The sequence below is a fragment of the Zingiber officinale genome, chromosome 5B (assembly GCF_018446385.1).
Source record: "Zingiber officinale cultivar Zhangliang chromosome 5B, Zo_v1.1, whole genome shotgun sequence".
NCBI classification, from domain to species: domain Eukaryota; kingdom Viridiplantae; phylum Streptophyta; class Magnoliopsida; order Zingiberales; family Zingiberaceae; genus Zingiber; species Zingiber officinale.
In genome coordinates, this window is record NC_055995.1 from 56,154,008 (window position 1) to 56,165,661 (window position 11,654).

At 37.1% G+C, this 11,654-nt stretch overlaps 1 long non-coding RNA gene across 1 annotated transcript; it reads left to right on the plus strand.

Annotated features, from left to right (window-relative positions):
• Nucleotides 1-2,218: 2,218 nt before the first annotated feature.
• Nucleotides 2,219-2,895, plus strand: LOC121987413. Its single transcript, XR_006113571.1, has 3 exons — nt 2,219-2,407; nt 2,481-2,689; nt 2,768-2,895. It is a non-coding gene; the product is annotated as an uncharacterized LOC121987413 (long non-coding RNA).
• The last annotated feature ends 8,759 nt before the right edge of the window (nt 2,896-11,654 follow it).

The following is an 11,654-nucleotide window of genomic DNA, read 5'->3' on the forward strand; positions in this document are numbered from 1 at the left end:
AAAGACAACGGTTTTAGATAAAACCGTTGTCTTTGAGCTCCCATAAAATACAAAAGACAACAGTTTTGTGAAAACCATTGTCGTTGAGCAACTTTTTTTTAAATCAACAACGCATTTTACAACGGTTATCTAAAACCGTTGTTCTTTTAGGAGTTACGACAACAGTTTTCATAAAACCGTTGTCTTTGACTGTATTTGTTTCATTATTTTCCCCCCTCTTTGCAAATCTTTTCGGCGCCTTGTTTTTCCCTTCGCATTTCCGAACCCTAAGTCATTTTTCTTTCCCTCTCATAATTTTGCTTTCCCCCCTCTCTGCAAATCTTTTCTCTTCACGCCATCCTATCGACTGCGCGACAAGAAGGGGTGCTGCCTCTGCTAGATCTTCCTCCACGATGGTGGGCTCTCCTCTCCATGACAGTGTAATTTTTCCTCTTGATTGCGGCGATTTAGAGACAAGAACAAGCTGAAGAGAAGAGGAGGCCTCGTTGCTGCTCTGCTCCTCCCGACGTCTCCACTCAAGCCAAAGGCCTCGAAGGCTTTCAAGCTTCTGATCCCAAAGTAATCACACATCGAAACTCTTGACTGCGACACGTTTGTAGCGACATTTCCAAAGAGTTCTTTTGTAACAAAAGATTTACAGATCTCTTTGGGGAAATCGGATATCTGGGAGCATCCCCAAAGAGCTTGGAAATATCACAACACTCGAATCTCTGTACATTCCTTTCTCCTGCTCCATAGTTTTCTCTTATTCTATAATATTTTGTGGTACTAATTAAATAAACATATATAACTTTCGATAGGAAATTAGAAGCAAACTGTCTAAAAGGCCTGATTCCTGAAGCCCTTGGCAACCTCAGTAGTTTAACTGTCTTATAAGATGAATACATGCACTATTTGTCACTAGTTTTGATATATTTATTTATTTATGCATCCAATGTAATTTGATTCCTGCTTTTGAGTTTGTTACAGATTTCTTTCATCAAATAATTTGATAGGGGAATTACCAGAATCACTTGGCAATCTCCGGAAGTTAAAATACTTGTATGTTACATCTCTTGTATCTTATCAATATAGAAGTTTTTTTTTTTGCTCAGAAATATTAAATATTAGCTGAGTAAGTTAAGCATTGAGCATTCATCTATAAACTTCACAACATACTCGTGCGATAAGATTCTGTCATTAATATTCATAAGTAAAACCCTAGCAAGCTACGCATTGCACATTCATCTACAAACTTAATAAGTTAATGTGTAGATTTTCGTCATTAGTATTTAACCTTATTGATTAAAACAAGTTACCATGTTAAAAATGAAGTAGTGATCCTCATTATTCCAGCAGTGTAAGAGGTGGAAGTAAAGGTTTATGATTTATCTTCACAAGTTAAGCTGTGTAAAGAAGTTTATGTAAAGTGTCAATCACATAACATGTTTGCTTGAGCCAATGAAATTTAACAGTCTAGTTGTACTGCATGCTTAAACTTTTTGCTTTTTTTTTTCCCAGTACAATAGATGGCAATCCAATTTCTGGTCGAATACCAAGTTTCATTGGTGACTGGACAAAACTTGTTTACTTGTAAATGGTCGATCACTGCTACTCTAGACCAAATGTTCCTCATTAATAAATTTCGTTATGAACAAGTTGGATACTTGAATCATGTGCGCTAGTGACATGCAAGGGACATCCATGGAAGGTTCGTTTCCTGATAGCTTCTTCAAACTGGTATCAGTAACTGAGTTGTAAGAGCAATTAGTTAGTATTTCAATCTGCTTGAAGTGGTTCTATATATGACATATTTGAAAATTTATTTGTTGCAAATCTAGGAGGGTGACTGACTGGAAAGGCGGAGATGGACAGTTTCCTCCATTGTAGCATATGACTCTAATGAGGAAATTGTAAGTAAGCCACAAAATATCATCAATGAAGTAGCTTCTCTCTCTGTGTATTTTGGTAGGATATACATATCTTTGCTTTATTGACTGTTATTTATATAGGGTTCTTAGGAACTTGTCAATATCTGGTAAAATTCCTGATTATATTGGAACGATGCCAAACCTTAGTGTTTTGTAAGATTTTCTCCCATTGGAAGCTGCACCATTTTTATTAGCTAGTTGAACATTTTCCTAAATGCTACACGTTTGTAGCGAATTCTTTGGTGTATATGTATGTACAACTTGACTGCATTGACGATGCCGTGACAGTGTTTAGATTGATCGACATGAAAGATGTTGTATCCTGGACGATGATAATCGGAGGACTAATTGTGAAATCTCTGTTTGTGGATGATGTTCGGAAGCTGTTCAATGAAATGCCCGTGAGAAATGTGGTTTCTTGGATGAGTTTGATAGCCGGCTATGCTAAAGATGGAAGGTTGTAATTATGGTCCACCTTATGAATGGCAAGTATACAAGTAAGTTTTTTTTTTTTTTTTTCAGTGAAAACTACAAATATAGAGAAATCTGATCAATAATCTATTTGTGTAGCACTCTTGGTGTATTCATGGGGTACCAAAAGTCCATTACAAGGGTCGGCAAGGGGATTATTATGTCATGTTACTTGGAGAATTTTTAGCTCCTCTGCCTTTAGAGTTTGTAACATAATATGAGATGTTTTCTAATATTAAAGGAAAACTACAGATTATGCATATGCTGGGACCAAGCCTGTCGGATGTATGGAATAGCAACTCATACACGTATGATTAATGCTAATTCTTGGTTAGTACTTGTTTTGAATTGGTTAACTTGCTATTTTCATCTTTCTTGTTATGCAGAATGTCTGTGGAAATGGTCGCATGTATTGCAATCGAAGCAATCTCCATATTGGAGAAGATGCATTCAAAAGGGTAGAAGTTTACTGTTTTCTTTGCATCTGAGTTTGTTCTTTTATGTGTTAAGAAATTGTTTCTTGTTGATCTTGGCTTAGGTAATTAATGTGCTTGTCTTAGCTTGTTTATTTTTTAAAATTCTTTTTAGTAAATGCCACTAAATTGATGTCTTATTAAACTCTTACATTCTTAACTGACAACCATTAAATGGAAGGATAGTTCAACAAATTCACATGTTGAATATGATCAACGGCCAGATGTTTTCAGGTAATTAATTCCTGCTACACCTTTAACATTAAAAAAGGCTCTCTACTTTCTCAATTATATTTTAGATTTAGTTTAACCAATAGTAAATTTTAATTCTGTTTGTGTTTATAGGGGGATTGTGCGCTATGCTAGTGCTCATGCTCACCTTGGGAGGACAGCAAGCAGAAGAGGTGATTTAAAATCCCTTTGCTTATACACTTGTCTTTCTTCTCCGTGGTCGTCTACCATGGCAAGGCTATCAGGTAGGTTAATTTGCATTTTAATTGATGTTGTCCATGTTTATCTTCTTTTTCATACCTTTCTTTGTGTACTATTAGGGTGAAAATAAAGATCTCGTCTGCAAAAAGAAGATGGCTACATCTCCAGAGTCTCTTTGTTGCTTTTTCTCACAACCTTTCAAACAGTTCGTTGAGTATGTGGTTAACTTGAAGTTTGATGAACCTAACTATGCAAAGTGCATCTCACTTTTTGATGGCATAGTAGGTCCTAATCTAGATATTAGGCCAATTAACACTAATGGAGCACAAAAGGTATTTCAATTTCCTATATTTGTATCTTGGATCTATTTATTTACCTCCTAGAGTGATTATGTAATAGAATGTCCATTTTTTTTGAAGATCTATTTATTTACCTCCTAGACTATATTCATTACTAGGTATAAATTACTAGACTTCAAAAGATGATTGAAACTTTATTTGTGATTTCATGACTTATTGATTTTGATTTCTTAGTGCCAATAATTTATTTGTTCACAGCTAACTATCTCCTTTGCTCAATACTCCATTCTTGCATTTCAATCATGGGCAGAATTAGCTGACATTTCCCTTATTTATTGTCTCTATTTGTTCTCATCTTTTGCTTTGATATGTCAATACCTAATATACATCCATGTGTTATCTTACTGATTAAACATTTTATGAATTTAGTTATAGGTAAAGTCGTGGTGTCCTTATAATTTTGTTTGGCAACCATGTGTTATCTATGGTCAGGACTTCTACTTCCTTTCCTAAAAAATGGAAGACAACTGAGGTAATTAGTTTGTGTTTGATGTATCTCCCCTTTGATGGATCAAATCAAGCTCGATTATTATAAGTTAAAGGTAATAATCTGTAGCCAAATGTGATGGATATAGTTTCCCATTAGATGTGTAATGGGCATTTTTCTTGCAGGGGAATGGTTGGCTGATCAAGAACCGGACAAGTAATATATATTATGTGACTTCCTTTTATCCATAACATAAATAAATAAAAAAAATAATGTCTTCTAGTTTTAAGTCTGAAATTTATTTCTTATTTTTATTTTTGATTTATCTTGCATGGCATAATGTTTTCTGCTTGATTTTTCTGTTGGAGCAGCTCATGCTATCCGATGGTTTTGGAAGAAGAGAAACAAAATACCAAAATGAAATCTTTCATTTTAAAACTTCATTCTTCTTGCATTTATAGTCTCCAACTTTTCTTGGTGTTTAGAACAAAAGTGAAAAACTAGTTCAGCAAGCCTATCATTGGATTAAGGTATTATTAATTTCCCCACTGTTAAAAACTGTTAAAAGACAACGGATTTTATCCTTCCATAATCAGGCTTCGTTCTCTGGTGAAGCAGCAGATTGAATACTATTTTAGGTACCTTAATATCTGTAAGGTATTTTTTTTAGGCAGTTAATAATTTAAATTGTTTCTGCTACAACGTGGATAATCTCTGTAAGGACATTTTTCTTCGTGGCAAGATGGATGATCAAGGTTGGGTTCCCGTCTCATTGATTGCTACCTTCAACATGGTGAGTAATCCATGTGATTATTGATATGAGGAGTAATTCCCTGTTCAAAAAATTTAACTATCTCTACTTCCTATCACATCACAATATATGCAGGTCAAAAGGGTGACCACGAGCACAACGGTGATATTGAATGCTCTAAGAGATTCGACATAACTTGAAATACAGGTACTTCACCCCCATCTTTTCCCTTCTTGATTCTACTCTTATCATCTATGTTTCTTAAATAATTCATCTTGGTATTTTTCTTCAAAACATGTTCCTGCAATCATCTACAGGCAGAGAAAATTAGAAGATGAGAGGATTGGATGAGATGGTTACTGCCCTCGATGGAAAATCCAAATGGTCATGGTTCCACGCCTCACTTGACATTGAACCATGATGATTCAGCCATCCACCCCATGCAGACTCTCGGATTAGAGGAATCTTCCAGCCAGGCCACCATGAGTCGTACTCAAATTGAGGTAGCACTTGATAGGGGATCAACATTCTGTAGCTGCAACAACTAGCAGGGTAGAGATCCATCTCAACTAGAAGAACTTTGTCGTAGCGGTTCAGATCATGAAATAGGCAGTGACAAAAGCTAAGTTTGGAGGAATGTGGCTAGAACTGATTCATGAATCCAGATACAGATGGACTGGTTCCAAGGAATCAGAAAGCATGAAGAAGTCTACCAAGGATCATAATGGCAAAGCCACGATACCAATGAGAAAATTGATGATGGAAGTGTGGGAGTTTGCTAGAGAGGACACAGACAGGGTGACCTTTTCCCTCAAGGTTGGCTTGGCTTGCCTCCTCATCTCCCTTCTCATTCTCATCCAAGCACCTTATCAAGTCTTTGACACCAACTTCATATTGGAAAAGGTAGGTATGAAAAAATAAGCAAGTGAGAAAGAGGAGTCCAATGAAATCCTACAAGTTGAAGATTGTGATGGGACTTGGGTTGATAATAATTAAGTGCAATCCTACATGACATGAACCACCATTAAAAGTTTCTAGTCTTTTGGCTATTGTTCATTAGTTGTAAATAGAGTTTATTTATTTATTTGTATTGGGATAAATTTTATTTGAACATGAGATATGTTTCTTCTATTGTGATTGTAATTCTTGTATAACTAACATTTTGAATGATATTGATGTGGGGAATATTCTTTCTTGATTATGATTCTTTATTATATTTTAAATTGAAATATGATATATTGATATTAAAAGATAATAATTTAAAAGACAACGATTTAAAACCGTTATTGTTATCTATCACCCTCAAAGACAACAGTTAAAAACTGTTGTCGTAGCCCCAAAAATAATTTTAACTGGTAGAAAAATGCTCTAAATAATAACGGTTTTAAACCGTTGCAAAACTATTGTCTTTTCACTCAAAGACAACAGTTTAAAACCATTGTCGTAGCCTCCTACTTTTAACAACACTGCCAATTACAACGGTTTTAAAGGGCCTACGACAACGGTTTTTAACCGTTGTCTTTTAATATTTTTTTTGTAGTGTTAAGAGATTCACTATTGGATCTAAGGGATTAAATATGGTGTTGGGTAGCCAAAGACCCAACAACAATACATCGGGTTTGGGATACCAATCTAATGTCTCTAAGGCTAAGGGAAAGTCATATGCTAGGGTCGCATATGATTATAGCAAAGAGAAACCAATAAATGGCAAGGGAAAGTCATTTCAAGGTAAGGAGAAGTTAACCAAGGACAAGGTGTCCAAGGTTAAAAATGTTAGGTTTGTAGGCCAAGTGTCACCGGAGGTGCACCGATGTGGCCTAGCAATTGTAGATGAGTCACTTAGGGAGGTGGCTAAGGCTAAGGGCTCTAGGGGGAGCTCAAAGAGTCAATTTGGGACCCATAGCCAATGGATCTCAGGTGTGTACTACTTGGGAGTCTAGAGAAGCCATGGAGTGTGCCAAATGGTTTAAAGACGGACTTGAGTCTCAAACCTAGGGATTTCACACACATGGTTTGTGTTTCATGCAAGAAATATGACAAATGCGTTTATATTGCATGAAAATTGATTTTGGATGTATAGATACCATATAAACCAATGCTAGGGATGCATTGTGGGTTAGTATGGGTAAATACATCAAGAGGAAGCCAAAACTAGGACTTTAGGTCAAGGTTCAATTGAACCATTTAGCTAGTTTTAGATTTTGTATCAATCTTGGGATTGGTGATAGATACATTTTGTAATGTATTTTTTCCAAGTAGACAAGGGTACAATAGACCTCTCCACAAAATTTGGGAATTTTTGGAGGTCTAGAGACTTTCTGGTGCATTTATGAAGTTGGCCTGAAAAGGTTAATTTTTATTTTTAGAAATAGGGTACCAGTCGAGTGGTAACAGTATTTTTGAGCACAGAATGTCTCTGTAAGCTCATTTTTATAAGGTCAGTCGACTGGTGCCGAGACCAGTCGACTGGTAACAGTAGATTTCGACCACAGAATGCTTCTGTAAGGTTCTGTCGAAGGGAGCAGTCGACTGACACTTAGGGGCAGTCGAAGGGAGCAGTCGACTGACACTTAGGGGCAGTCGACTGATACCAGCCTGATATTGTTTTTTAGTGCTGTTCTTGACCGTGTCAACCCGTTTAGATGTATGGGATCCATGGGGGATAAATACATGAGTTTGGGTTAGTTTGGATGATAAGTATTCAACAATTGGGATATTGTTGGAGAACTTTTTGGATGTTAGGCAAAGGGGGAGAAGTAAAGTTTAGTTGAAAAAACCTTAAATGCCTTTGCATAGGGGGAGCCTTGTGATAGGTTCTTAAAAATCCCTGTGGGAAAATCCTAGCTCATTGGGGAGCTTAGGTGTAGGGGGAGCCTTAGGATAAGTTCAAATGCATGATGCATTCATTCGGCGGTTGCCAAGTGTGTATCCTTGGCAACGTAAGTCCATTCGGCGGTGTAAGTCCAAGTGTGTAGCCTTGGCAACGTAAGTCCATTTGGCGGTGTAAGTCCAAGTGTGTAGCCTTGGCGACTTAAGTCCATTTGTTATTAGCATGTTTATTTGCTATATGTTTTCCCTAACTTAAACGTATTGTCAAACACCAAAAAGGGGGAGATTGTTGGAGCAATCCCAATGGTCCACGAGACCATGTGTTTTGGTGTTTGGGCAAAGGGTTTAAGTTAGGTTTACCCTCGTTATTTGATATGTGTACTTGAGTTGTAAAGGACTGCAGGTGACACATGTGACTCAGGTTGACGACTTTGGGTCCGGTGAAGGATGGAGCATTCGAGGGACCGTGGACAAGGCAGCAAGGATAAGGGCCGATGGAAGCGACTTCGAGGCATACGCGAAGGATGGCATTGGGGACGAGCTGCGGGCTTGGATGCATCCAAGGGACGAGAGCCAAAGGAAGTAGGCTTGAAGGCAAGTGGTCAAAGCTGCAATGAAGAGTCAAGTGAGTCGTGAGGGTTCGAGTGCTGAGAGAAATGTACTCGGGATGAGAACCCTAGGTTTAGGGTTATACCAGTCGACTGGTATTCTGACCAGTCGACTGATGGTGAGCACCGAGAGCTTCTGTGCCCAAAACGGCTGGGACCAGTCGACTGATAGATAGCCGTTGGAGTGCCATTGGACTGGCACCAGTCGATTGGTGCAAGGACCAGTTGATTGGTAACGGGAAAATCAGCAAGGCTGATTTCCTCAAGGTCTATAAGAAGGAGCTAGGGATGGCCAGTACAGGTTGACGAAATTAGACTTGGTTAAAACCAAATTAGTAGTCACTAAGTGCTCAAAGGTTCCCTTGTGTCCAAGTGTTTTTGGTGAGTGTTGTGGTGAGGTTTCTCCACCCACAAGGAGGTTGAGCAAGCTGAAGTTTGTTGGGGACTAATCCACCGACGGATTGAGGGATCGTCCACCTTACGGACACGCCGTGGAGTAGGAGCAAGTTATCTCCGAACCACGTAAATGAATTAGCGGTTTGCATTTCCGTTCTTGTATTTGGTGTTTAGCTTTCTATTTGTGTTCGTTTGTATTCCGCTGCGCTAACATCGTAGGAAGCAAGGATTTGGGGGCGCCGTCTATCCAACCCCCTTCTAGCCGATCGCAAGATCCTCCAATAGAAGATTCCTTCATTTCAAGGCAAAAGTGATCTAGACATATATTTGAAGTGGGAAAAGAAAGTTAAATTAGTGTTTGATTGTCACAACTGTTGGTTGCTACTCGGAAAGCCTAGAGGTTCCACTGTATAAAAATTTTGTACAAAGGTCTGAACCTTTTCCTAGCTACCATGTGTTCTTTTAAATTAAATTTTGGATCGCCTGCGGAACTTAACACGTTTGATCCAAAACTTAATCTATTTGTTCTTTTAGGTTTTGACTTGGATCTCCTGCGGAACTTAACACGTTCGACCCAAATCACCTTAAGTTATTAATTCCATTAAATATTAATTTCCATAATTGGTTCCCAGTACTGACGTGGCGAGGCACATGGCCTTCTTGGATATGGGAGTAACCACCACCGACTAGACAAAACCTTTTATAGAAGTCTAATATTTAATTTCCTAAAATAACTTTAGGTTAACCGAAAAGAACAATCAAATCACAAGGAAAAATAAAACAAAAGAACACAACTTCGAAAAACATATTTGAAATACTAGAATCGTAAGCCTCTTGTATTTGGTATTATTTCCAAAAATAACTATTATGATGCGGAAAGAAAAAATACTAGTTATACCTTTTAGAAAGACCTCTTGATCTTCTACCGTATTCCTCTTCTAACCTCGGACGTTGTGTGGGCAACGATCTTCCGAGATGAGAATCCACCAAAGCACCTTCTTCTCCTTTCTTCAAGTTTCGGCCAAGCACAAAGCTTCCAAAAGATGAAGATCTTTTTCCACCAACCAAGCTCCAAGGGATACAAGCTTTGTCTCCTTCTTCTTCTTCTTCTCCAAGTAGTATCCGGCCACCACAAGAGCTCCAAGCAAATAGAGAAGGTTCGGCCACCACCAAGAGGAAGAGAAGAAGAGAGGTTGGCCGGCCACAACACCAAGGAAAAGATGGAGAGAAATAATAGAGGTTGTTCACCATGAAGCCTTCTCTACCCCCTCTTTTATAATCCTTGGTCTTGGCAAATAAGGAAATTTAATTAAAAACATCCTTAATTCTTTTGCCATGAAAAGGAAAAATTTATTTAATTAAAAACAATTTTCCTTTTCTCAATTTACATGGCCGGCCACACCAAAGCTACAAACAAGGAGAGTTTTAATTAATTAAAACTTCCTAATTTGTCTCCAGAAATTTATAAAATTTCTCCAATAATTTAATCCCTTCATGATTGGTTTATAAAAAGGAAATTTAATAAATTAAAATCTTTCTTTTAAATATGTGGATAAAAAGAAAGTTATCTCTAAAAATTAAAATCTCTTTTAATCTACAAATAAGGAAAGATATCAAATCTTTTCTCAATCTTTTGTAGAAACTAATAAAAGAGAATTATTAATTTTAAACTTTCTTTTAAATCATGAACATGGTTAAAAAGAAAGTTTTCTTAAAATTTAAAATCCTCCTTTAATCAACAAATAAGGAAAGATTTCAAATTTTAAACTCTCTTTAAACATGTAGATGATTTACAAATAAGGAAAGTTTTACCAAAATTAAAACCATCCTTTTAAACTACAAATAAGGAAAGAGATTAATCTCTTCTCTTAATCTTTGTAGAAAACTATAAAAGGAAATTTTTAATTTTAAACTCTCTTTTAAAATCATGATATCCACATAAGAAATAATTTTAATAAAATCCTTTTAATATTCTAGTGGTCGGCCACCTAAGCTTGGGACCCAAGCTTTGGCGGGCCACCTACATGGCTCATCCACTTGGTCTTGGCCGGCCCTAGCTTGGGTTCCAAGCTAGCTTGGCCGGCCCCATTGGATGGGTAAGAAGGTGGGTATGCGGTGGGTATAAATCTCTATATACTAGAGGCTACGATAGGGACCGAGAGGAGGAATTGGTTTTGGTCTCCCGATGAAATTAAGCATCCCGTGTTCGCCCCGAACACACAACTAAATTTCATCAATAATAATTCATTCCACTAAAGAACTATTATTGAACTACCGCACCAATCCCAAATTACATTTTGGGCTCCTTCTTATTATGAGTGTGTTAGTCTCCCTGTGTTTAAGATAACAAATGTCCACTAATTAAGTAAGTTACTGACAACTCACTTAATTAATATCTAGCTCCAAGAGTAGTACCACTCAACTTCATCGTCATGTCGGACTAAGTCCACCTGCAGGGTTTAACATGACAATCCTTATGAGCTCCTCTTGTGGACATTCTCAACCTAGATTACTAGGACACAGTTTCCTTCTATAGTCAACAACACACACTATAAGTGATATCATTTCCCAACTTATCGGGCTTATTGATTCATCGAACTAAATATCACCCATTGATAAATTAAAGAAATAAATATCAAATATATGTGCTTGTTATTATATTAGGATTAAGAGCACACACTTCCATAATAACTGAGGTTTTTGTTTCTTTATTAAGTCAGTATAAAAGAAACGACCTCTAATGGTCCTACTCAATACACTCTAGGTGTACTAGTGTAATTATATAGTTAAGATAAACTAATACCTAATTACACTACGACCTTCCAATGGTTTGTTCCTTTCCATTATGGTCGTGAGCTACTGTTTATAATTTATAAGGTACTGATAACATGATCCTCTGTGTGTGACACCACACACCATGTTATCTACAATATAAATTAATTGAACAACTACATTTATCATAAATATAGATATTTGACCAATGTGATTCTTATTTCTA